Raw genomic sequence first — 22166 nt, 5'->3', positions numbered from 1 at the left:
AAATTGCTCGAAAAACTATAAAGCAGTCTCACAGTAACTAGATTTATGCCAACATTTCACGATAACCACAAAATGGGCACATGATTTAGACATAAACAATAATATCGTAAGAGAATTAGGGAACCATGGAAGAAATCACCTATCAGATTTGTGGTAGAAGCATTCATGATAAGAGAGAGAGAGACAGAGAGACAGAGAGAAAGAGACAGAGAGACAGAGAGAGACAGAGACAGAGAGAGACAAAGAGAGACAGAGAAAGAGAGAAGGAGGGAGGGAGGAGAAGGGGGGGAGGTGCATGGGGAGAAAAATGAATAATTTTGATTATATAAAATTTTAAAGGTTTTGAAAATCGAGGGAAAAATTGTTGCAAGTTTCTCTGATAAAGATTTCATTTCTCAAATATATAGGGAACTGAGCCAAATTTGTAAGAATAAGAGTCATTTCCCAATTGATCAGTAGTCCTGGAATATGACGAGACATTTTTCAGAGGAAGCAATCAAAGCGAATTGTTCCCCAATTGATCAGTGGTCCCTGAATATGATGAAACATATTTCAGAGGAAGAAATCAAAGCTATCAATAATCATACTTCAGAAAATCACTAATAATTTGAGAAACACAAATTAAAATGACTGCCAGGTACCATCTCACATCTATCACATCAGCAAAGATGACAGAAGAGGGAAATGACAAATTTTAGAGAGGATATGGTAGAATAGACACAATAATGCACCAATACACTAATAGTGAATCTGAATTAGTCCAACCATTCTGGAGAGCAAATAAAAACTATGTCCAGAAAGTGATTAAACTATGGATAATCCTTGACCCCAAAATACTACTTTTAGGTCTATACACCAAAGAAATAAAATAAAATGGAAAATGGCCCACAAAAATATTTATAGGTGCTCTTTTTTGTAGGGAATTCAGGAGATGTCCATTAATTGTGAATGGCTGAACAAGTTATGGTATGTGAGTATGATAGAATTCTATTGTGCTGTAAAAAATGATGAAGGAGATGGTTTCAGGAAAACCTGGGAAGACTTGTATGAACTGACACAGAGTGAGGTGAGCAGAACCAGGAGAAAAATTTACATAGTAACAGTAATATTATAAAAATAATCATCTGTGAAAGACTTAGTAATTCTTTTCAATACAATGATCCATCACAATCATAATTCCACAGGACTCATGATGAAAAATTCTATCCACCTCCAAATAAAGGATTAATGAACTAAAAGTGTAGATCACACCACATTTTTTTCTCCTTTCTTTTTCTTTTTTTTAACTTAACTTATACAGAAATAGGTTTTACATGACTTCATGTGTATAATAGATATTATAATTTTTGCCTTCTCAGCAGGTGAGGAAAAGGTAGAGGAAGGGAGAGAATTTGTGAGAGAAAATAAAAATAAAATTTAATAATAAAAAGAAAAAACAAATAAGCATAATCAAAACAAATTTGCATATTAGCTAAATGTGATCTTTTCAGCATCTTGTAATATGTGAAACCCTAGCCAATCAGCTAAGTGAACTTCCAATGCTAGTCAGTGGCCAAAAAAGGGAGAAAATATTTCAGTGGGATTCCTCCAGTGGCAAAATTGAATAGTTGATATTAAAACAACCATTAGAAGAATGCGTGTACTAATTTTGAACAACACAAGCAAGTGTATCATCAACCCAATAGTTTATATTCTTCTCCTAGTTCTGTCAAGGATTTCATTCATCAGCACAAATTACACTGATGGATGTGTGATCTTCCTGGTGTGGATACTTCTTCTATCAGTATAGAACATAACCCATCCTTACTTCTCACTATATGATTTTCGTTTATGTCTTTCCATTAATCTCCCATTGAAGATCTACTTAATACAATAGAGTTTTTCCTCTAGGCCTTTGAATATTTCAAAGATATTGGTGCTTATTGGCACCTGATGATAATGAATTAATCTACCACCTAGCTTGCAATGATAAAAATGTACATAGCATGAAAAAGGGACTAAGTACTTGTCTTCAAAGAACTTTTGTTCTAATTTAAGTTGTAACTGAAACATGTGAAGGTATAAACAATAATGCCACAATCTTATTAATGCTCTTATGTGCTAACTTCAGGATAAGGCATGGGGGAAATGTTATTGGTATGGATACTAGACAAAGGGAAGCTTTCTGTTGGAGTTCTTTTCATGAGAAGAATATCACTCTTTCATTCAATCCAAGTAATAAGAAAACATTCACTTTGTTATAGAATAGAAGCAGGACAAGTGAAATACAGAACAGCTGTCTGTGCTATTGCATAAAAAGAAAACACTGTGGGTTGCAGTTTAGAGTGTTCCCGAAGTGGATGTGTTGAGAGCATGCATAATAGAAATCACCATAAATTCAATTATGCAATAGATTCTAAAATATTCTTAAAATTTAGATATTAGTAATGACAGAAGAAAGAGGGAGTTCCTACATAAGTTCTTTTCAAATCTAAAATGGAGCTAGATACATAAAATAATCCAATGCTATTAAAAATAAAATTTTAACACTTTTTCATGACGAATATTAATAATATAAACAACCACTGCAAAGCTTCTTTACATGTGAATGTCATATTGATGATTCATCCTCAGGGTAATTAAGCATCAGTGACCTGAAAAACCTTAGTACCAAAGGTCTGAGTTTGCATTTCCATTTTCATTGATGTTTATTTATTTAATTTTCATTTCATTGAAAGGCAGTTTGAAATCTTTAAGGCCTTCTTTGTCAGAGCATCAAACTCCAGACTCATGCTGACTATGGAGGCAAAGGGGAAGAGAACTCAATTTAGAGCCAAGAAATGGGAACTGAATCCCAGCTTTTCAACTCACTATGAAGTAGTAGGTCACTTAATCTCTCTCTGGGCCTCAGTTTCCTCACCTGTGAAACTAAAAGGTTAGATGACCTCAGTGGTATCTTTCAAGCTATAAACTGATGATCCTGAGAATCTTGCATTTATTATAAACTTCTACCAAGAATTAATTTACATGTAAACCCATTCTTCAGCTGTCTGTCACATTCATGATATCTCAAAGTTTTAATTCTATAAATCCATAAAATACTTTAAAACATAGACAATGGTTCCATCATTCAAAATTTCATGCTAAAAGGATATTTATGATTGCAGTTAAAACTGTTTAAATATCTTTCCTCATGACATCCTTTCTTGAATGGCTCTACTACAATTGGTTTTCTTGTTTAAGGAACATGTTATTTGCCAAGTCACAGAACATCACCTTCCTTTAGCGTACTCAGAGCCATTTAGATCAACGTCAAATTAGAATAAAGGCCCTCCTTGAAAATGTGGCCTTGTTTACTTGGCCACAGGTGCAGTTTGAATTTTCCCACTAACTTATGGGGTAAAGAGATTGATCGCTCATTGGTCCTAAGTATTCAGAAGATGTTTCCCCAGAGCTCTGATTTGGGAAAGCATATGGTACCTGACAAATGGCAACTTGGCAGTTAAAAAAAAATAGAAAGGTTATTTTGATGACTGGAGTCAAATTTAATGAAGAGTACATAAATCATTTCACCATTACATATTCGGTGAATTTAATTTAGTGTAATGACATTTTATTTGTTTGATGTGACAAAGTAAAAACTAATCTTACAGGCCATAAACTTTCACAGAATCACATAATATTAATGTTGGTAATATCTTTACTGATCCAAACAAATATTTTAGTTGCTTAAGCTATGTGGGGACTCAAGTGTATACTTTGCCAAACTAAATTATGCGCTATCAAGGACAGGGACTATGACAGGCCTTTGTATTGCCCCACTACACCTAACCCGGGGTATAGCAGAGAGGTCTCTGACTTCCACACAATCCAAATTATTCTGTATTTACTTTGTATATAGTTTGTGTTTCTTTCACCATAAACTGACCAGACACCGTTTCATTTTTATTTTTGCATGCCCAGCATTTGGCAGAGTATACCTGGTATCCTTTAAGCACTTGTTAGATGATCATGAATCAATTGACACTTGCCACTGAATACAGACTTGTGGAATGAATCCTTAGTTACAAAATATAGCAAAGTTGTGGAGTTCTAGATTTCTGTTTCAAAACAATTAACTGTCAACTAGTTGATTGCCTAAAGTGGTATCAGACTATGAGATGGCATTGTATAAAGAGTATCACATAATGAGTCACTATCTGAATGGATATATTTCAACATTTTATTTTGAATTTATAAGCTTCCTGGCTATGTAATTTTTCTTCCTGTGTTGATAGTTGGGGATCAATATCATCCACTAAGAGTTGGGTTCAATAAGTAGTGTATAAGCATAATATACATTGTTATTTTGCCTAAAAATTATTATAAGAATACACTTAACTATGGCTAATAATCCAGAGTAGGGTTTAGAACAGTTCTCCTGACCAGAACAATTTTGACAGAATTATTCTTTTTCATTCAAGCAAAAAGAAATCACAATTCTAAATGACCTGATTAATTCTCTAAATTCTCCACTTGACTTGTTACCACTGGTCTGTACAGTGACCTATTTTTTTTTCTGACTCTAATATTCTGTGTGTGTGTGTGTGTGTGTGTGTGTGTATACATGTGTGTGTCTCTGTCTCTGCCTCTGTCTCTCCCTCTCTCTCCTCTAAGTCTTTCCTGGCAAGCCTGACCCTTAACAATGAAATTACATTTTCCAGTGAATGTTATATGGGTCTTGAAGGCACTCTGGGCCTCCCCAAAGCATGCTTTTCTATTCCAGATTAAACTTCCTCAGTGTTCTAAATTTTACCACATTGTGGTGTTTGCCACAGTTCCATACACTTAGCTAAGCTGAGCTGATAGATACTTGCTAAGGTCTTTAAAAATTGAGCCCCTTTTCTTGCTCTCAAGTAGGTTTCTGAGTGCTTTTCCTCCTCATAATTATATCAGTGACTCACTTGGACCCCTCCCACCCTAAAAATCCCACACAAGACACAACCATCATATTAACACATTTTCACCCTCCACCCAATAATTGGACAGGATCAGATCTCCACAGACTGCCTAGCTCTCTGTTCTTTGAAGACATTTAGGTGAGGCTTTGAAGATTGCTTGTACAGGCCCAATAAGCCAGCTCAAATAATCACAACTCACGATTGTGGAAGAGCACCACCCAAGAAACATGGAGCACAACGCTCATAATGCCTCTTTGATTTTAATTTGGGACTTTTTGAAGTTCTTGTAACATTAAGGAGTTTTTAGTAGAGGGGATGTTTACATAAAAAAGCCAAAAAAGAAAAAAATGCCTTTTGGTATTTTGCAAAACGTTCCCGTTAGGGTACAACACATTTTTATAGGCCAGCACTGATTAAAGAAACCTTATTAGATATAAATGAGAAGCATGTGCTTCTGGTGGCATTTTACCCAAAGGATCCCAGTTAAGTGTAGTCTGAACTTTTAGAGTATGCTAAACACACCCAGTTGAGCAGTTAAGGGACTATCTCCAACTTAAAAGGGGGAATTGTTTTAAAAGATCAAATGCCCCCATAGAACATCTATAGGAGGAAGACATGGTGAAGGCTTTTCCCCTTCTGATGATTTTTAGTAGATGGATCTGAAGAAATGCTGCTCTGTCTCATCTTTGAGACCATCGTGTAACTATGTAATTTATTTTGAATGTCACAAGGCAACCTTTTACCTTCATTAATAGTACCAAAGAACAAAATCTGGAAGTGGAGTGTTTCAGTCTTAGCAATGCTAAAAATGAAAGCCAGTAGAGTAATGAAAGGCAAGTGAAAAGTAAATACATTTGCATTTTCCATCTGTGAACACCAAATTCAAACATTCTTCCCAATTTTTTTTACTAATTGTTTGTTTCCCAGCAACAAATGGCAAAAATCAACCGAATCTTTCTTGATTCTTTGAGAAAACTGCTATACTGCAATTTAGATTTTGAAAATCTGTAAACCATTAAACATCCTCATTCACAAGCAAGGAATAAAACACATACAGTCCCTCCCTACTGTAGCATAACCTCTGTGGGGGGAGTGACTGTTTTCTATTGTTTGTTCTCCACACTACCTAAAACAGTTCTTTGAATGTAGAAAGTATTTGATTGATTGAATGAATGAAAGTACTCTAATAAATAAATGTAATTCAACCCCTGAAAACTGGGGCTTCTAGCTCTGGATTCCCATGCTACTTTCTCCAGTATGACGTGATATGTTTGGGATAATCTTTTGATTTTTTTAAATTACAGCCAAACCCTTGATTATGTATTATTTTCCTTTAACAGATTATACAAAATATAACTCCAATAACAAAAAAAAGCACTTAACTAAATCATAAAAATTTAATAATATCAATGTTATTAATGTAAGAAAAGCAAGTGGTAATCATCCTCTGCCTCCATACACAAGTGGACAGTCCTTTACAGACTCTAGGAACATTTGCATTTAATCCTTCTTAGCGTATAAAGCAGTCAACATAACTACTTCAGAACTCACAGTTTGGAGGTAAAAGTTTCTGATTCAATACCATATACTTCATGGTGTTCTATGGAAGTCTCAAAGCAGGCTAGAATCAAATAAAGCCTAAGTGACTAGCACTTGACTTTGTTTTGAGTGAGGGAGGGCTGTGCAGGTCACCAGAGCATCTGAATCCAGTGACCAGATATTCATCAGGATGACTGGAGATGACCCAGGATGAGGCAGTTGGGGTTAAGTGACTTGCCCAAGGTCGCACAGCTAGTGAGTGTCCGGTGTCTGAGGTGAAATTTGAACTCAGGTCCTCCTGACTCCTGCACTGGTGCTCTATCCACTGTGCCACCTAGTTGCAGCAAAGGACAAACACACATGCACACACACACCCCAAACAGCCTAACTTTAGGGAATGACTGAATGTTAGAATTCTATTGGGATTCCTGAATTCAGGGATGCCACAGCTGTACTACTTCGTAATTCCAACTCCAACCACAGACTGAGTTGACTCTCTGGTTATGCTCTTTCCTGTTGCTCTAGGAGCCCCATTAAAACATTGCCTTTCCATGCTCTCTCTCTCTCTCTCTCTCTCTCTCTCTCTCTCTCTCTCTCTCTCTCTCTCTCTCTCTCTCATTCTTGTATGTATCTCATGAAGTATTTACTTCCTGAAACAATTTTTTTATTTGAATATATCTCCCAGGATTCTGATACCTTGGAGCTCCATCCAATGAATAGCTGCTCCTTTGCCTCACCATTGTGGATAAAGATACAAGATGCCAAGATATTCATAGCATAACTTTTTGTGGTAGCAAAGTACTGAAAACAAAGTGGGTGCCCATTGATTGGGGAATGGCTGAGAAAATTGTGGTATCTGAATGTAACGAAATATTTTCATACACTAAGATGCGAGGAATTTAGAGAAACTGGAGAGATTTGTAAAAATTGATGCAGCGTGAAAGAAGCAGAGCCTAAAAAACAATATGCAATGACTATGCAATGTGAATGAAAGATCACTAAAAGGAAGGGAAAGTCTGAGCAATTAAAAAACCAGTAATAGAATCAGACAACATCCAGTTAAGCACACACCCCCTTCTTGGCAGGGAAACAAGGGGCTAAAAGGCAATATACTGTGTTTTTCGTGAGATACAGTAACTGTGGTAAGTGTTTTGGTTTGTTACAAAGGGGTTCAATACTGGAAAAGCCACTTCCAAAAATGACATGATATAAAACAAAAGGCATCAAAAAAATGTATGTTTTTGAAGTAACTGGTAAGCTCTCTATGAAAAGACAAATTTTCCTTTCTAAAATTATAATTTAGTTGCTCTTTATAGTTGAGATAACCTTATTGTATAATTAATACAGTAATATCAATTTAAGAAAACATAAATGATGCCATTTAAATGTTCCTGCTCTTTGCTGCAACAATTAAACACACACACAAATGACTCTACGGATTTTTAAGAGTGGTATCGGACAACGTTATTTTGGGAAGTAGAATTCTCAATTTATGGTGCCTTGTCCTTGAAGAACAATGCTCTTTGGCTTGGGGCCTCCAGACACATCAGTGTTGAACTGAAGTCAATTGAATTGAAATAGGATTAAGTTTTCTTACTCTGAATTATCCAGAGAATTCCACTAATTCTCTTCTTTTCTAATATAAGAGGACAGGACTCCATGAATTCTAAGGTCCCTTCAAGCTCTCAATCTATAATCATACAGGGGTGGGGAACCTGCTGCCTTAAGGCTAAATGTGGCTTTCTAGGTCCTTGGGTGTGGCCTTTTGCCTGAGTCCACATTTTACAGAACAAATCCTTTTATTAAGGGGATTTTTTCAGTGAAGTTTGGATTCAGTCAAAGGACAGCACTTGAGGACCTAGAGGTCACATGTGGCCTCGAGGCTGCAGGTTGCCCACCCCTGCCTATGATCTCAAAAACTTGCACAGAAAGATCATTTTCAGGAATTCTGGAATCAAATTCAGGAATTTGACCTATGCTTAGAAAAAGCAAACAGTAAGATAAAAGAAGGCAGCCAGGATCTCCCTCAGGCTCCCACAGATAAACATAGGCTATTCACCTTGTCCTTCTTCTACAATGACCATTTATTGCTTCTATTTGGGTTGGGGGAGGAGAAAATCTCTCACACATGCATCTGTATGCTTGTGTGTATGTGTACACATATGTACGCATGCACATATGTATGCATGTACATGTGCACATGTGTGCATGTACGCCTGCACATATGTATGCACATGTGTGTGCATATACTTATGCACATGTGTGTGCATGCATGTATTTGTTCAGTTGTTTTCATTCATGTCCGACTCTTCATGACTTCATTTGTGGCATGTGTATGTATGTGTGTGTGTATGTGTGTATGCGTACATACACACATATTTATATATTATATATAATCACCTAGGTGGCAATATATGTGTATATTATATATGTGTGTAAATAATAAAATTGATCAGGGCTTTCCCAATCAACCTCCTTTTACATGCAGATAAAGAAAGTGAGGTCCAGAGAGATTAATAAGGTAAAAACGTAATGGAGGCATACAAGATGTGATGACTCCAATATCTTTACGCTTTTCCAATGCGCCACATTTCAGTATGAGGGATTCGTTTGCTTTACAAGTGAAAAAAAAAGTAATTCAGGAGAAGTGATTTGGTGTGAAACTTGAAAACAGTGTATAGAGAGTGACTGAATGGAAAAAGAGGATGTGTGAATGGTCCAGGAAAGAAAGAAGTCTATCTCTTAGACCCTAGCCCCATCATCCCAACACAAGGAGACATGCTCAGAGGCTTCTAATCAGATTTGGTCTCTTAGGACTTATCTAAATCTGGCTGTGGTCATGAGCTATTGAAATACAAGGATGACTGAGTGACAGGTTTGTGACAATAATACCAGAATTACTATTTTCCTGTAATAATTGCCATTTACTTCTGGTAAGGATAATAGTGGTTGGTTTTTTGTGGGGGTGGGGTGGGGCATTGTTTGGGGGTTTGTTTGTTTTGCCTCAGAGTGAGAACATCTGTCTCTGGACAGTAGCTTAACCTCTCACTTCCCTAGGCAACTCTGTAAGCATATAAGCTGCAGAATAAATATTGATCAGTCTTCATAGAGGGAGTTTTCATCAGAAATTCCCTGCACTGATGAAATCATAGGTCCTATTCAAAAAAAATGAAAGGAGAAAATATTCAGGTCCTGAAATGGATGAGACCTCATCCATGTGGATATTGCCTTCACTGATTCAGATTGTGATCCATCCATGCTTGCCCATTCTGTGACTTTTTCCATGCCACAGGAGGTCCACCCAATGTACTGAGGGTCTCTTCACTCTCTCTTAACATCACCTGGATACAAACTGACCACTAAGGCTGTCCACCTGTTACCCTTGCCTTTGTCACATGATCAGTCCTAATGGCATTCAATATTCTAATTCTTCTTAAAAATTCCTTAATTTGTTTACAAGTTACACCTTCCTCACACTAAACATGCCCCTCTCTCCACTGCCTTAAGAGTGATACTCATTTTTAATTCAAGGGAGAATGTTATTTTCCATGACTTACAGTCATACAACATTGGAAGAATAACACTAGAGGCAGGCCTGATGTAGCTAGCACTCTCTTAATTCAGGTTTCACTCTGGGATGAATTGAGGCACTTGTAAATCTTTGAACAATTAACAAAAAGGAAGTTTACTTTGGCCTAACACAGCAAGGATATGCAACATGGATAAAGTGATGCTTATCTTCACCACCTCCCTTACTTCCTTATAGAAACTACTCTGGAGAACTAGACATTAGGGCAAGATATGGTAACTCCCATAGTCTTAAGAGGCCCAGACTTCGTGTGGCTAGGACTTTTTGTACTCTTAGGTGACCAAAAAGCTAAATCAAGGATGCTGGTCCAATCAGGTTCTGGGGACAACTTTGTTTCAGTTACGGAAAACATCTCTGCAGGACAGAAGGCAGAGGGGCCTGGGCCTACCTCATGTTGGGGGTAGGAAGAAAGAACATTCGTCAGGAAATAGGAACCAATCAATTCATAAGAGAGCTTTGTCTCCTTTTAGGGAAAATTAATCCCTGTTGCAGAAGGGAAGAAGGGATGGTACAAATGAAAGTGGAATGGGTCTAGAATCAAATAGGAAGAGGTGAATTGGATCATACTGGGGAAATTACAAACTCTTTTAATGACTCCCAACTTTTTAACACCAGTTGCGATGGCTGATATCTACTAGCATTTCTCTACATCATGAATTGAGCCCACCCCTCCTTCCCCCCTGCATCATGGAAAAATCCCTTCACCATGCTGGCCCCCTTCTCCCAATGCTAAATTTGTCCTGGTGCCTCCATTTTGAAGAGGGCCAAATAACCATTCCCTTACTACCCATGATTCTGACTTCCTGAAGTTCCACAGAATTCCTTTGCATGACTATCTTCTTCCCACCTAACCCCTTTTAGCTCCCTTTGTGAGTGGTCTTGTGCTATTAGAATACAAGCTCTTTAAAGGATAGGGATTGTGTTTCTTTTTACCTTTCCTTCATAGATGATTAGGCTGTGCTTTTGACTTTCTGGATATCAACACCAGCTAGGTGGTACAATGTATAGTACACTGCCTGAAGTCAGGAAAACCTAACTTCAAATGCAGTCTCTGACCCTAGGCAAGACATTGAACCCTGTTTGCCTCCATTTCCTCATCAGTAAAATGAGCTGGAGAAGACAATGAAAACCACTCTAGCATCTTTGCCAAGAAAACCCCTAAAAGGAGTTGAAGAGTCAGAAATGATTAAACAAAAACAACCTGTTTGTTGCCTTGCCTTGAGTAGTGATAGATCTCTTCTAAGAGGTTCTGTAATATTCTGAGGCTTATTGCTACTAGCATGATGTCAGCTGCATACAAGAATACACGGAGAACTTCATCATCCATGAGAAATCCCTCTTCAACTTGAGTTCTGCTACATCTCTATCATAATAGGAATGAACACTTTTGGCAAATGCACATCTCCCTGTTTTGTGCCTTGCCTGATAATTATGATCTGGAGGTTGTTGAAAGAGGTTATCTCCACTGTAATGTCTTTAGGAAATCTTGAATAACTTTGATGTATGGAGTGGAGGCATCTTGTTGGAAGACAGCCTTTAAGGTAGCATTTTGCTGTACCAAATCAAAACTTTTTATAATGAACAAACTAGACTCTTTTTTTTTTCATCCTTTGGACAATTGTGTCATGGTAAAATGTGGTCTACTATAGAATATCTCTTACAAAAGCCTACCTGTTCCTTACTAATGCCCTCATCAAAGGTGCTCTAATGGGTATATAGATGAATCTCATAAAATTTTTTCATATAGAAAGAAGGCACATAGGTTGGTAGTTGCTGATGTTTGTCACATTTTTTTCTCAGTATTACTAAAATCTGACATCCTTTTCATAGCTCTGATAGCTTCCTTTCTTTCCTTGTGAATCAATCCCACAAAGTCTTCATGACTGCAGTTACTCCATCACAGATCTACTTTGTCCAATTTAGCTGTCTTGCCATTTTTGCTCTCTTTAGTGCCATTCCTATATGTTCAATTTGAGCTCATATTGGTCTCATCAGCCACAGTTGGACACACTGAAACTTCACTTTATCATGGTGATGTCATTTTGGTCCTCTTCAAAAATGAAGGACAACAACCAATCCTATGTTCAATAAAAATATGTAGGCCATGATGTTAAACTCCAATGTGGTGGCTTTACTGTACTTGATGATTAAAAAGAAAGTTCATTATGAAAATATTTCATATCTTTTCCATTTTCCTTTTGTTCTTTCATCCTTACATGCCTTCAGAATAACTTTGCTTAGTTGGGTTTCTCTCCACTGCATCTTTTTGTTTTGTAAGGTGATACTGCTCATATTCTTTCAACATCCTCCATAAAATTTTGCAAATGAATTTAGATTTTACATTGGTTGACATATCTACTTGGCAAGCAAGTCAGGTGTTTTCTTGTTAAGGTACTTTGTAGGAAGTTTTGGTCTACTTTTTAAATTTTATTTGCATAAGTTATATATCAGTAAAAAAAACCTGTAGTCTGTGTCCATGTCTTTCTTCCATCCATATCCCATTTTTCATCACTAATAACTTATTTTAATAGAGATGGATAGAGCTTTGTTTGTTTTTCAGCAGTAACTCAAAACATTTCCTCATTTTTCTATTCCAACTTTGTACTATTTTTTTATCTTTTCTCTAACAAGTCACCAATCTGACTACATGCAGTTGATTTAAGAATGACTCTCATATTAGTAATAAGTTATCTCATCTGTTAAAATATATAATGAAAATATTATTTTTATGATGTTAGTATCACCACGTTCAGTACCTATTATTTCTTTTCTCCAAGAAAGGTTTCAAGATTTAGAGGCAGGAGCCTTCTACCTAGTCTGGTCTCTCTCATCCTTTATCTGTGACCTTTGTTTTCCAATATATAATCTCACCATTGTCATTTAGTTCCACCTTTTCACTGAAGTCACCAAGTATAAAAGTATATGTTAATTTACTTTGGAAGATCTCATTAAGTTCCTCATAGAATCTACCTTTTCACCCTTTGCTGGTAGAGGATTTTTTTGTAAATGGTTGTGCTTTAGCAGCAAGGTAGTTGATGCTTATACTATAATTATTTCATGTTTGCTTTTTAAAAATTTTTTTTATCATGAACACTGCCATATAATATCATTGAAATAGCCCAGAAATCCTTTTTGTTGCCTTTGGGTATTCAAGAAAACCATCACACTGACCACTTGCAGCTTCAAAGAGAAACGTTGGGCCATTCTTCCATTTATTTTAAAATTCCTTCTTCTGGTTTCAAATAGCATGAGAATGTCCAGATTGATATGATTCAGTCCCTCTGTAGTATGTCCACTTATAGGTCATTGAAAAAGAATCTCACACAGAGTACCAAGAGCTAAGTTACAGTTTACAGATGTTCTGACAACTATGTGAATCTGAGTATTCTGCCACTGCTGTGGCACTACTGTGTCAGGCCTAGAGGCCTAAGGGCTACCCGAGTCTTTCCTTACCTGTCGCAGGTCTTCGGCTGGCCAAACCGGATAAACTTGTGAGAGAAGAGACTTTCCAGAGTCGAACAAGGGTTAGGCTTTATTCAGGGTCTTGGTTACATGTGCAGGGGGAATTCTTCCTCAGGAGAGAGGAGTCCTCCTCCCAAGGAGGCAAAGATCTTACAGTAAGAGAATGGAAGTGGGAGAGGGAGAGGGGAGAGGGGCCTTCTGTCCTCTAAGGGCCCCTCAGCACTGAGCGCCTTCAGGCTTTCCTGACCCTACTTAAGCTCTCCCACCGCATAGTTTGCACCTGAATACCGTGCCTGTTCTCAGCCCTTAGACAACAATAGGTGTGCTCAGACCATGGATTAATCTCGAGGGCAGGATGCTCTCCCCAGCAAGTTTCCCCACGGGGAAGAGGCGGAAATGCACGAGATAGCCCGAGTCTCACACCTCAATTCCCAGCTGTTCCCTGGGGGGCCTCATGAGAACTCTAAGGTTTAGAAGTCCTCACTTTTACCTGCCCGAGACTGTCCACATGGAACTGAGCTTACACCCCCAACACTACTGGACTGAGGGTCATTTTTTTTTCCTTCATGGTTTGAACAAGCGAAGAATTAGTCATCAAGTGGCTAGCCTACTGTTAAAGAGCTTCTCCATTCTTAGCTAGGTTGGTCCTTGGAAAGCAAACTCAATCTCTTGTTGGAGTCATATTTGAAATCTTTCCAGCATGGTAGAACTTTTCAGACCATGTACTTCTCTGGTCTTGCCTTTGACATCCCAAGGTCATCTATAAGTCATGATGAGGCATCAGAGTGGGACTTCATGGAGGAGAGAGAAAATAGTGAGGGCCTAAAGATGAATTGAAAGTATAAAGACTGGGGAAGGAGAGGGGAAGTAACTTAATTGTCTGATCTTTAATTTTACTGCAATAAAATTCAACTACATTGGCCCTCAGTCCTAGCATTTTTCATCTTAGCAACATTCCTAGCACTTATCTCTTTACGCCACAATCTACTCTTCAATCCTGAACCCCTGCTCTTTATATTTCCTGAGACATAATTTCTAAAGTAGCTTGAGGGAAGTTTTCTTCTGAACTTCTGATGATTTTCTTTAGTCTGGTACTTACTTTGTGACCTAGAACAAGTCATTCCACTGCTCTGTAAAATGAGAGATTTGGAATAGATGGCTTCCAGGCTCCAGTATCCATGATTCTATGACCCTTCATGTGCAAACTACTACCACAGAGAATCTGTTTGTGACTTTGAGTAACCTAATTTTTGTTTCTTAAAAAGAAGGTTGGACTAAGAGACTCAAAGGAATGAACAACAAAAAATACCCTTGGAAAATCCCAGCAAGGTTGAAAGAGGCTAATTTCAGCTCTGCAGAAAACCAGGGAGGGTGTAAAGGGAAGCCCTTAAAAGAAAAGAAGAAGGTAGGATAGGGAAAACTGCAGAGACCAAAAAGATAGTGGGATGAACATTGGTGAAAGGTCCTGGCCACCTGACTTTCCTCTCCAACTACACCTTTCCAAGTCTCCATCATCCTAGAGTTTCTTTTTCCAATGATGGGAATAAATAGCACCAGTTTGGGTCTAGGGGAATCCGTTTAAATTGTAGGCGAAGAAACAGGGGGTGGTTGCCAACAAAAGAAGCAACATTGCTGGTCTTGGGCAGAATGGTAAACTTTAGAGTGGGAAGGGACTTTAGGGATTATTGAATCCAAGCCCCTCATTTTACTAACAACAAAGCCAAGGTCCAAGATTACAGATAAATAGCAGAGATGGGATTTGACTCCGAAGCCAATGCTCTTTCCCAGACATTCAGAATTTATCATGAGTAGGTTCTATATTTCTGTCAGTATAATATTTGACACACCAAAAGTTAAACAAACTTTTAAGAATTAGTCTGTGAAACTATTTACCATTTATAAAATAATTTATGGTGAATAGTGGTAAATTTTTTTTTATTTCCAGGTAACTAATTTGTAAACTTTTGAAACACAATCCATTTTTAATATAGGTTTGCTGTGTTTCTGCTCTACAAGCAATGCAAAATTGTGGTAGCTCAAAAAAAACCCAAAACATGAGATGCCTAAATTTGGAGATATCTCCCTCCCAAATGGTCAGACTATTGGTGCCTAACTTATACTACAGTCTTCCAAACTCATCTGGGTATGTTCAACTACAGCCAGACACCCTATACATTGACCCATTGTGATGTCATTTTGGTCTTCTTCAAGCACCAAACAACCACCACTGCTGCACTGGACTTCTTGCTAGTATATTTTTCATGATTTATTAACATTTTAGGTATATTCAAATGTCTTAATTCCTAGATTGTTGTTGTTGTCTATTTCTGAAGAGAATCGATAATGTCATCCGGTGATAACTATCGCATGAATTGAATTTAAGTGAAGCACAGTTGCATCCCAGTCCAGCGGCAAGACCAAAGTCAGAATGACTGGCGATGGCCTGGGATACAGCAGACGACGTTGGTGTCTTTAATGTCTAACTAAGCTATAAGAGCCCCACAAGGTCACATCAGCTGCCTTCATGGTTATGAACAATTGTTCTTAACCATTCATTCTGCTGAGGAAAGTCTTCACATGTTTGGGGCAGACATCCCCCTAACTCACTAACAGGTTTGAGGCTTCTGGGTTATGGTCAACCTGGTTTAGGCCATCTACTGAGATGGTTTAACCTGCATATGGTGGCCACTCTGCTGGCTACAGCTTCTTGGAGCCACAGGTGAGAGCTGGGTAGAAGGTGGACACCAAAGGTAGATGAGCAGTCTTGAAAAGGACTGAGCAAGCCCTCACACCAGAGGTGCCAGTCCACCCCGAACACCCCATACACCAGGATCACATAGCTAGCAAAGTGTCTGAGGCCAGACTTGTAAGTACTGAGACAGAGTGAAGTGAGCATAACCAGAACAATCTATTTTATAGAACAGCAAGGTAGTTTTGATTCCAGGTACAAGTGGCACAGTGGATAGAGAGCTGGGCCTCTGTATCCTTTTCCTGGGAATCAGGAAGATTCATATCCCTAAGTTCAAATTCAGCCTCAGACATTTACAAGCTGTGACCCTTGGACAAGTCACTTAACCCTGTCTGCCTCTGTTTCCTCATCTGTAAAATGAGCTGGAGAAGGAAACAGCAAACCACTCCAGAATCTCTGCCAAGAAAACCCCAAATGAGGTCACAAAGAGTCAGGCAGGACTAAACAACAATAAAAGAATCTAGGTGTAGGTACATGCCGGTATAAGCAGCCAGCAAAATTGTTATACTCTTAGATTACAAATAAATTGTAGGCTACTAAAAAGTAAAGGATATTTAGATTTCTTCTCTAATCTTTGCAGTAAACAAAATAGAAAACCACTACTACATTTTCAGTAAAATGTCTTCAGGTGCCACTTATCTTGCAGTGAGAGACATATGTAGACTATTAGACTACTTCATTAGGCTTTTTTAAAATTATGCTAATCTTTTTTTTTAAATGAAATTGAAACTCTTCTCCAGTGAATCTTTCTGAATGCCTTCCTGATATCCTTCAGGGTAAAAAAATAAATTCTTACAAATGCAACTTTTGTGTAAAACAAGTTATTCTCCCGCAAGTAGTTTCTGTATTGGATAGTTATTCCTGTCAGCACTGCTATAAAGTTTGTAATGTTTTAAAACACTATCATGGTACACTGAACAGTTATTAAAAAGTACTCATATTTCTAACTCTTTGGTATGACACTAGCCTTTTTTTCTCTTTTGAGTCAATCTCCATTATAGTCTCATTTTTTTTTGGTAGAAATTGCTTCAATCTGTTCCATTTTTGAGCCAAATTTCTCAGCTTGTCTTTTGATATCCATTGTATTTATGGGAACTAAAGTAGAAATTCCCACAAATGCAATGTGGGAACTAAAGCAGAAATTGCACTGTATTGTATTTTATCATAAAGGTTTTGCAGAATGGAATTGTGCACTAATGTTTCTTAGATGTACATAATCACTATCCAGAGAAAGATAGAAATATCTGAAGTTAGCATAGTGATTTTGAACAATTATATGCATTTCATTATACATTACAATGAGCTATTGTGAGTTTTTCATTGGATCTCATCGGTTGGTCATTTACATTTTTTTCCTTTCACTTTCTCCCTTTATCTTTCTAAAAGGAAAACTCACTAATATAACCAATTCCTTTCTCATTAAGTCTTTCATATGCCTATAAAGACTTATTTGGAGTATTTTCAAAATTTCTTAAGAATGTAATGTTTTCATGGTTTAACTACTCTAGGCCTATAATCTACAGATGCTATTAAACTAAGGATTTTTTAAATGGCATTTTATCACAACATTTTCTGTAATAGAGGACTATCTTAAACCTATGCAATGCTTTCCTATCTTATACTGGTGTCTCATACACTAAAATTGTTGCTACAGGGAATTCTTTATTGGTTTTAATTATTTTCATAAAGTCCTCTTGAGGGAGAAGATAAAAAAAATCACTGAGCTGTTCTCTGCATCTTTGAAGCAAATGTACAAATATCCAAATAAATGACATCAATGGTCTATGCGTACTTCTGTTCTTTCAACAGCACAAAGGGGGATTATTGTTATGGATGGAAAAGCAGCCAGGGCTCTCAGCTCCTCTAAATCTCTGTATGCTTGCTCATCATCTTGCAAGTCTAAAATCTGTTAGAATCTGTGTGTTTATAAACTAAATATAAACTACCAAAATGTTACTATTTTGTTAAGAATAATTAAGGGTGGTTTCATTTTATTTTTAAATATAAATAACGCAAAGTCATGTCCTAACTTTTAACAGGATGAGAATTAAAATTAATCTAGCTAGTTAAATTTAGGATGTTGAAAAATCCTAATATATGAATATTCTCTGGGGTTATATTTTTATTTGTGAGTCAGATAAAATTTTATTTTTAAAACTTTGCCTTTCTGAATTCAGTACTGGATTCAGTAACACAATTATCTCCTTTACTTAACTGATCTATTTTAATTGTATTTTTGCCAATTAATTTTCAATGACCATCCTAGAAGAAAAAAATGTTGATATGTCCCATACTCTTTTGTTTCTTTAAGCACCACCAGTCTCGTCTTCTTTATGCACTTCTTATCCTTTTTCAGGTTTTTTTTTTCTTTCCCCAGGCTAGGGAGTTTAGTAGCAACCTCCTGTTTCATTAAACCTTAAGAAAACAACCACTTGAATGCAAAAATTTGAGATTTTTTAAAAAATGTTTTAGACTCAATTTTATAGATGGTACAGTACTCTGAAATCTAAAAACTTTGTGTTTAGGTTACAGATAAGACTACATGGCAAAACAAGAGTGAAAAGAAATAGGGAAAATAATTTCCTTTTTAATAGATGACCCCACCAAAAACAAGAAATGGTGGCCAGTCTTTATTTTCTGCCATTTCTATTCATACTTCCATTTACTTTTAACATGGAACCACGTATCTAAAGAAGTAGTACGTTTAACAGGAAGCTATAAAGGTCATTCTAAGCCCACCTTTAAGGTGTGGAGATGTTTATCATACCACCACAGGGGCCAAATAACAACAACAAAAAAAACAGTTTAAAGCGCCACTGTAAAATAGGAATGAAAAAAGCAAAAAATATATTTTGAAAATAAATGTCTTTAACATCTTCCCAGAGCGTGAGCTTCCTTCCACCTTTCAAATTAGATTTTAAGCTTCTACCCAAGTCTAGATGAGACTTGTTTCACAAAATAAAGAGGAAACCACAGGTTCCCTTTCAACAACGAGAGGTAATCTCTTCCTAACTGCGCTCTCTGAACTTGGCATTCTTTTCCCTTTGGGATTGTAACCCGGGACAAGGAAATCTGGGCTACACCGGCAAGGAACTTCTCCCCACCTCCCAAGTCTCAGTGGTCCTTCCTCCCACATGTTCCTTTTGGAGAGACTTTTGGGGGAGGTAAAGCATCCCTACCGCAGGGTGCTGAGACAGCCGGCAGCAACGGAAACCACTAGCTGCACTGCGTTTGAGTCAAGTGATCAAAAAAAAAGAGAGAGAGAGAGAGAGACTGAAGTGGCAGCTCCCCTCAGGAGAGGATGAACTGAATTTGCAACAGTAGCCACTCAGTCTTCGGTTATCCGAATTCATCTCACATTGGTGGCTGATAAAGAGACTCCCGACACCGCAGAACTCCCCATGCCGCCCCTCCCCAGCTGCTCCACTTGGCCAGAAGAGTCACCGAGCAACAGGGGGAGCCAGGACCCCCGCGGACCGCGGGCCCGCCGCTGGGTCGGGTCCCAGGGTGACTAGTGCCACCAGGTCTGGACAAGTTTCTCGGTGGCGGCGGGTGGAAGGGCAGAGCCGCCCCGCGGGGGTGGAGAGAGAGAAGGGCGGTGGCGGCGGCGGAGGAGAGGCACGTAACCGCGGGTGGAGGTTACCGGCGCGGATCTCCCTTCCCTTCCCAGGCCCCCTCCTCTGGTCGCACCTGGGCTACTCAGGTAAGAACCAGGGCGGGGCAGGTGGCTGGCGCGCAGGCGCAGCACGGGAGAGAGAGGGGGCGGGGGTGCTGGCCCCTGCCGACGTTGCAGGCTGGAGCTCACCTGGGAGCCGCCCGGAAGAAGCGGAGCCCCGGCCCGGCCTCCCCTGGCAACGCGGCCGGCCGGGAAGGAAAGGACAAGGAAGAGGAGGAGGAGCCGGAGCTCGGGCTGGAGCCGTAACAGTAGCAACCGAAGCCGCGGCGGCCGCCGCCGCCACCTGCACCTGGCGCCCGAAGCACGTCCAGCGCACCTCAGCGCTGCCTCTTCCAGCTACCCGCCCAGGTGAGCTGGCTGGGACTGCGCGGCGGGACACGGGGCTGGGGAAGCGGCTCGGCGGGCAGCGGGGCTGCTGAAATGCTGAGGGGAGCGGTGGGGAGCGGGCAAGGAGGTCGTGCCTGGAGGCGCCTCGGGGTCGGTGCCAGCTTTTTTCCTCCATCCCCCCCGACGGTGAGGAGAAGGGCAGGGTGGCTGAATGATGCCCGAAGTACTCCGCACATCCCACTCCTGTCCCTGCTCTCAGCGCCTGCCTCCAGGTGACTCCCCTTAAGACTGCCCTTCCTCGAGGGGGAGCGTCGAGGTCAGGCACAACTTCAGAAGTTTTGAACCGTTTGGCCGTACCCCTAGACCTTTAAGGAGACCCACCCACACATACTCTGGTCTCTAATAGAAAGGCTTTGGGTTCAGGCTTTTTCTTGATGGGAGGTAGTGAAGGAGTAGGGTATTGCCTTCCACCTGGAGGACAGGTGAGTCATCTTCCACCCCAGTTTTTCCTATATCCGAGTCCCCTAGTGCTTAGTAAAGGATAGCTCGGCTGCTCAACTTTCCAAACTGGACCCCAGACGACTTGTGGGCACGAAACCTTGGCTGCTCTGAGAGTTTAAATGGTTTCTTGAGTGATTTGGAAAGACCTTTGCGGTCTGGATGCTGACAATCCACCTCTCATCCCCACACTACTCTTCTGGGTGGGCTCCCCAAACTCAAACCGCACCCACTCTCGGGTTTTATCGGGAAGACTTATTTTCTTCTTGGCAGGAGGAAGGAAATCCAACTGCCACGCACTAACCACACACCATCTCATTAAAGAACCTGTTGACTTAAGGGTAGTGCGTATTGTTGCTCTTGTTTGCATGTGGTATTCTCATGACTCAAAAGTTCAGAAAAACTTCAGGATACTGCCACGTCTGATGCTGGGTGTGCCGTGCCCAAATGCCTCCCCCACCCTAAAACTCCAAGTGCTGATCTGTGAGATTTCAGGGTGAATCTGTGGCACTTAATTACCAGTGTCCGTGGCTGCTGTTGTCAAGTTCATTGATTTCTACAGAAAATTTGTTTCCATTTTCTATTCTATTGAGTTGCCAAATCTCAATGGTCTTTAGAGGACCTTCTCAAAGTAACTTGTTTATAAAAATTTGTAAAGGGTAACAGAAGTAGTACCTTAAGGCCCAAATAAATTTATTTTTTTAAATCATTGCCATTTATATCTAAGAGGAAACGCCTAATTCTAAGAAGGCTGATTGTTAACTCAATATGTTGGTATTTGATATTAGGTTTTTTTTTAAAAAAAAGCATTCTGTGCTTATATTTTGTGCTGTAACAGTGGCACTATGATATACATCTTAGTTTAACAGTTACCAGGATTGTCCATTTTGTAGTGTGTATATCCTTAGACTATTCTTTCAGTTTTGCATGGAAATCCCTAATTATGCTTTTTTCCGTACTTTATATTGAATTTATTTCATTTTACTACCATTTCACTTTGTTACACTCCTTAATGTAAAGCGCCTCGGGGCACAAATACAGTTTCAAAACTGCAATTAAATATTTTAAAACTAACCACAGCATTGTACCATGATATAATTATGTAGAATGCTCTCATCATGGTTTTCCTACTTTACCCAAATAAGCCACTCTTCTGGTCCCTTAAATTTCTCTCATTAGCTGTTCAGAAAGGAATTTTTTAAAGAGTAAAAAGTTTCATTAGGTTAAGATCGAAGTCTTATTGCACCTGGGAACTGAGCCAGATGTTGTGCTGTCTTTACTCATGTATAGGAGAAATGTAATAAGTCTTTATTAGCTACAGTATGAGTGAGCAATACACCTGTGTCTCCTTTCATCCGAAAGATAGCACTACTGCTACCTACTTTCTATTGATTATGATAATTGGGC

General features: G+C 39.0%; 1 protein-coding gene across 2 annotated transcripts in view; it reads left to right on the top strand.

The window, feature by feature from the left end:
* GALNT3 (polypeptide N-acetylgalactosaminyltransferase 3) overlaps positions 1–22166 on the top strand; it is a 112011-nt gene that overhangs the window by 37655 nt on the left and 52190 nt on the right. Inside the window, exon 1 of one of the 2 annotated variants that reach the window (XM_072612194.1) lies at positions 19543–20282. The exons of the other annotated variant lie outside the window; for it this stretch is intronic. The gene's annotated coding sequence lies outside the window, so the exon portion shown is untranslated. Of the gene's footprint in view, positions 1–19542; positions 20283–22166 lie in introns of those variants that run through there. 2 annotated transcript variants of the gene reach the window in all.

This window comes from Notamacropus eugenii, chromosome 5 (genome assembly GCF_028372415.1).
Source record: "Notamacropus eugenii isolate mMacEug1 chromosome 5, mMacEug1.pri_v2, whole genome shotgun sequence".
Classification (NCBI taxonomy): Eukaryota; Metazoa; Chordata; class Mammalia; order Diprotodontia; family Macropodidae; genus Notamacropus; species Notamacropus eugenii.
This window is presented reverse-complemented; position numbering and strand designations above follow the sequence as displayed.